This window comes from Prosopis cineraria, unplaced genomic scaffold (genome assembly GCF_029017545.1).
Source record: "Prosopis cineraria cultivar Desert tree isolate PC_DT_omini unplaced genomic scaffold, ASM2901754v1 PC14, whole genome shotgun sequence".
NCBI lineage: Eukaryota > Viridiplantae > Streptophyta > Magnoliopsida > Fabales > Fabaceae > Prosopis > Prosopis cineraria.
Window position 1 is genome coordinate 14,765,768 of NW_026555345.1, and position 6,364 is coordinate 14,772,131.

Below are 6,364 nucleotides of genomic sequence, written 5' to 3' on the forward strand. Positions count from 1 at the left end.
AAAGGACTATTCGACAATAATTTGGAAGTGAAATTAAGAGATCAAATTATACCTCAAGTGAAAAAGTTTGGGAGCCGTTATTCAAAATGATGGCAAAATCAGTGGAGATATTTCACGTGGTTTAATTGGAGAAAAGTTAAAGGAGTTATTTGCGACCGTAAGGTGCCTAAAAGTTTTATCGCACTGCTATCAGACCGGCAATGTTATATAGTAGTGAATGCTGGGCTCTAACGGGACAGCAAGAGCATAAAGTTGGAGTAGCAGAGATGAGAATGTTACGATGGATGTGCGAACATACACGTACCTTGTCTCGTACTTCTTCATTTTTTTCTTTTTCGTCATCCCTAACTTCTATTGGCAAATATTCTGACAATGGCAGAGCAGAGCAATCACTTGCTTTATACACAAGGTGCTCTGCTTCAATAGCTACACTAGTGAAGATTGTTCGTGAGTCAAAGTGTGTGCTGCTTGATTTTTTGGTTTGGTCTTTCTATGAAGTGTGTTTCTTTCTGGGTGATGGAATATGAGATTATTTATTTGTTATTTTAATTTGATGTGAAAATGTAGGTTTTAGATTGGAAATTGTGATAAGGGCAATTTACTTAAAGCTAGCTATTTGCCATTTTTTTTTTAGCTTGATGAGATTCACTGATTTCACTTGATTATTTTTTTGCTTTCTAATAGGTATTGTTTAATACAATTTTTTTCTTTGTTGTATAATTTTGGCTTGTTATTTTGTCATTTTGTCATTTCTCTTTTTCACTTGATTCCTTATCTTATTCATTTTTTTATTTTATTATACATTTTTATCTCTTATTTATCTTATTGGTAACTTATTTTTTCTGTTTTTATCTTTGTTTATTTATTAATTTATTTTCATATTTATTTTGTGTTGTTGTATAATCATTATTCAACTTTTATTTATTTCGTAATATTGTTCAATTCACCAATATATTTATTTTCATTATATAATGCTTATTATTTTAGTCTTCTTATTTTGAGACACATGGCATTCATTCATTTTAAGATGGTTAGAGACATGATATGTAAAGGAATGAAAGTTAGAAACGACGACAATAAAAGTACTCATAGAGATAAAGAAAGTATAAACTGTATATTATTCAATGAAATAAAACATTTACAAACAAAGTAAATGACGCGAAGGAATGAGTCTGTCTAACCCACTTCTTGACATTGACTCTCTAGGACTGTTTCGGTAGACTGCCGGAACTGCCTCCGACTATGCGATTACTCTCACATCATGGCTTATTTGCGGCCCAAAATAAGTTATCATAGTTTTATCTCCATAATAACGATTGCGATACTGATGCTCTTCTTTAAAGATAGGCAAACTTCCAGCATCATCAGAATCTGTGGTAGGAATCTCCTCATTAATTTAATTTTAAATCGGAGAAACTCACCTGTACTCAGTAATCGTCTTCCAATCCTTGCACACTTTAGGCTGTTCTTTCTGAACATCACCTGAAGTTTTCGGACTAATGTCCTTTGCCTTATCTTCAACCTCGCTAGCTGGAGATTTGGCAATCTTCTTCTTAGCTGTTTGCTTTGAAGATGAAGTAGAAGCCTTAGATTTTGGACGGATCGCTTGCAATTGGCTATCTACCAATTGGGCAACAAGATCCTTGACTTCTGACATTTTGAAGGAAAATTGTTTAACTTCCTTCGGAGGTGGAGGTCGGCTGGGCTGACTGGCTTTAGCTTTCCCCTTGTTCTTCCTTTCTCTAAGTTTGGAGACAGCTTTATTGATTGCCTCGTTCAGAGAATCCATAATAAGACTAAAGAAGAGAGAGTGTAGAGAGTGATTTTGCAAGCCTGCCTAATGCTTTACAATAGCCCATAGGAGACAGCTTTGTTTTTGAACATATCGATTTGCTTTCTTGGCTAATCATAGATAATGATGAAGCCAATTGAACTAAGATAGAATTCAACAGAATTGAATGGTCTGGAGAAATCCACCAATCAACAAAGAGCAAGAAAAGGATCGCCTCTTCTAGTAGAGATCACAAGCAACTCAGAAATACTTCGATGGTTGCTCCTAAGAAATCTATTTGATTGTTATAGAGTTCCATCTTCATGCCATTGTCAGAACTTCAAGGAGGTGAGTCGTATGTAGATGCTTATCTCTGCTAATCATCTACGTAGACCAAGACGTAATTACATCCTTGAAAATACTCTGCATCCATCTTTGCAGGTGCATTTTTTGGCATAACATTTCATTCAAACTGTCCTTCTGAGCAGGTGAATGAAGTCTAGGGTTTCGATTCTTCAGCCAATCTGACTTGATAGAATCCTGATTTGCAATCAAAAATTTTGAAAACCAGTTGCACCCTTAGATTTGATTGATTAACATATCCATATCTGGGATAACAAACGAACCAACTTCTGTATTGTCATTGAGACGCTTATGGTTAATCACCATGCGACCTTTACCGCGTTTTATCTCGGAGTGATTCATAACCACAAATGCCAGACTGCAGTGAGGACCATTAGATGGTCTAATTGCCCTAAGGTCAAGCAGTTCTTTGATATGACTTTCAAAGAAGGTTTTCTCTATCTGAGATTAACCCTTATTTGCTTTTCATTAATCCTTAATTCAGGATTATAATTTGTAGAGAATATGTAATCTTGGATCTCTCCCAATATTTTAGAGGGTGTTCACCAATGATTTCATCTTTCACTAAGTTGGCATTTCCCAACATGTCAGTAGCTAACTTCTGTCATAAATATATTTTTCTCACAACTATGAAAAAGATACAAATGCTCATACTCGGTGCAATTTTCCCAAAACTCATCAACTATCTGTTCATCATATTCGGGAGACTCTTACTCTGAAACTTGTGTTAGCTTAGTCTTAAGCTTACACGAACCAGGTTTGTCACAGGGACAAGAGCTAGGAATAATAGCCGAATTGACTATTGTTTCCGTAATATAAAACATATCTCTTGAAAAAGAACATTGCCTTCTTCCACAAGTCAAAATGTCAAGACTTATGATGAGATTATGTTTTTGGTGTTCAAAGTTATGCGTCATTATTCGACAATTACCCTTACTAGGCATAACATTCACCCAACCAATACATTCATCAAAAGAACATATTGATCATAAACCTTCAAAGAATCGTCCATCCTAAGATGATTGGTCCACTGACAAGATTATCTGTCTTGTCTAGGATGAACTGGGATATTACAGACGACGTAGTCCCGCTATCTGCGAGTGCTGGCGTTTCTATAATATGACCAGAATTAGTAGTGACTTTAGCATTTATTGTAGCCTTCCAGAAGTCATCTTCTAAGGTTACAGGCTAAAGTATCTACTAGTAGAGGTTTCTTCTTTCTAGAGAATCCTTTAATTTTTACCATTTTTATCCTCTGTCTAAGGATTACTCATGATTTTCGGAATCCAAGCCAAGCACTATTTGACACTTAGCAAGGACTTCTTTGACCTGAACAAAGGCTTTATTTCTTCTTCACCTAAATCAAAATCATAGTCTGACCTAGCTAGTTCATGCACAAATTATGTGCAGACACTCCAGATAGTTTCTGTATCTGAAATATTTGAATCTACTCCTAAGAGATCCTCATTTGTCACAATTTCAATTCTCTGATTGAGTAGCCTCGAATGCCGAGAAGGACATTCTGTGCTCAGATGACCTCCTTTACCACAGCCCTAACAAGTAATCTCTTTAGGGTACTGTCGTTTTGGGTTGTATTTCCTAACATGCTTTTTAGCATCTAGGAAAGGTTTCCTCTGTTTCGACTTACGTAAGTACACAAGTTTCTTTTTACGCGGAGTTCTCCGAGTCGAAGCAGAGGTATATTGTTTCTTCTTATGAGGTTTCTTACTGGATTCCTCGTAATGTTGAACAGTAAATATGTTGCGGCAAAAAGAGCTATCTGCTTTCTTTATTTGCCTATCGATCTGAATATATGTACATCTCGTTTCTAAGATGGACAATATAAACTGCGAAAGTTGAGAAACGTTCGTCCCTTCTTTATTTGGGGATTCTTCGAACTTCTTCACAATATCGACACCAAGCTGCCTTGGTATTTTGTCCAACAATCTTCTCAAGATTGTAAGATCATATGCCGCTCCTGCTAGAGTGACATGGTATACCGTAGCCCTGAGGAATTCTTTGACACCAGTCAAGTTTACTAACTTTAACTGTTCAAAATCTCCTTATATGATCCCTTTGCTGGGCTATATACCCTTCATTAGGATCGTGACCCAGAACAATTGTCGCAATTTTATTGACGAAATTGTGAGGGTTGGCACCTTGTACCAGTAACCTTTGGAATTCTTCCCTTTTGTCGCGTTTAAACGATTCCCAGGTTGCCATAGTGGCACTTCCTAGGAATGTTTCAAGGTATCCAAAGAGGTCTTCAGCCTTAGTGTATTTTACATTAGATTGAACGTAGGTATTTATAGTGATTTGTTTCCACTGAGCCACCACCTCTTTAAGAAGTTGGGGGTTGACTGTTGTTATCTGCAGCAGTTTACTAACTTCCGCAACAGATTGGTTATAATCTAGGAACAGAGTTCTAGGAAATTGCCCATATTCGTAAACTAACTTTAGGTCTCTTCAAACTGTACGCATCTTCCATTGTAATATCCCCTACTAGGCATTGTACATCAGACTTCTGGCTAAAGTTTGATACATTACTACGGCAAGATATACTTCCTTCTAAGACACTGTCTGTATCTTTGAAATTATCTTGGAGATTATCTGTCTGATAATCCTCTTTGAAGTAGTTTGTCTGACTATTTGTTGGAAAGGTAGACATACATTCTTCAGTCCTTTCTAGACTATGAATGTTACAGAAAGTAATATCATAAGTTATTAACCTGATATTCCTCTCATTGTCGTATTAATATCAAGCTCACTATCTGTAAGTTCGAGGCCCAAATCTTTGGGGTAAATTACTAGAAATTCGGCCATAAAATTAGACTGCCAATTTACTTAGCACTCTTCTTTCTCGCCTTAGAAATCTCCTGATTTCATAGCCAGAGAATCATAAATTGACGCTTCCCTTGCTATTGGTGAAGGTGTGGCTGGAACTACGACATAACGTCTTTCTAATTTTAGTCAAAATCTGGGCAACAATAGAACAATCCAAGATTCTCATTCATATCCACTTATATGGATGCGATGAGCTGTTGTTCCTGAGTAGGAAGGCCAGTGTTTACTATAACAACCAAAACTTTGGTTCCCAAACCAGCTTGGGTAAGGCCTTTTACTCCGATCACAATCATACCCAAGTGGATATATTTGTAATCTTTCTTTAATAGTTTGATTTTGGAATCTTTTGAAATACTTTGAGATCCTGTTCTTTATATTTCTTATTAGTGATTGTATTATTAGTGATTGTATTTTCGATTAATTTTTATTTACCTGTTAATTATTATTTAATGCAGTTGGTTTTGTATCTTTTTGTTATGAATGTTATTTTATTTCGTCATATCGAATGTATTGATAATGGGTTTTAGTCAATTTGTCCATTGATTTGATCGGTTCAGTATCATCTCGGCTTAGTGTCAGATTGAAAAAGCATTGTTTTTACCTCAAAATTGTCATTTTCTTCCTTCTTATTTTGCTTATGACACAAGTGGTTCTTCTGGGTGATGGAATATGGGATAATTTATTTGCCATTTTAATTTGATGTGAAAATGTTTGGTTTTAGATTCCAGATTATGGTAAGGGCAATTTAATTTATTACAGAGGGTGCATTAGCACTATCAACTAGATCATACGTGCTCTTGGCCAGGTAAATCATAGATTTTTTGTTTGGAACAATAATCATTGGTATTCTATATAATTTCTTTAAGCTAGCTATTTACTATTTTTTTTTTTAACTGAATGATTTTATTTTAAATGGATCATTAGTGATTGATTAATTATTTATTTACAATCAATTTGTCCATTAATTTGATTGTGGTTACTCTCATTCCGGATTGAACCACTCGTTGCTTACTCTTCTTTTCAATCCTCTAAGATATGTCCTAGAAATTCCTGAGAGTTGTCACTTTCCTTTATTATTTTGCTTATCCTTCCTTGTCTCCTACTTCTTCATTTTCTCTTTCTTTGTCATCCGTAACTTCTATTGGCCAATGTTCTCACAATGGAGCAACAAAGCACTCGTTTGTTTTTTTTTTTTTACACAGGTGCTCTACTTCAGTAGCTACACTAGCGAAGACTGACTCATTTTCTGTTGTTTGTTTTTTTGGTTTTTTCCTTGGTCTTGTCTTTCCATCTTGTTCATTATATTATTTTATTATACTCTATTTTTCTATTATTTTTCTGTTTTTATCTTTGTATATTTATTAATTTATTGTCATTTATTTTATT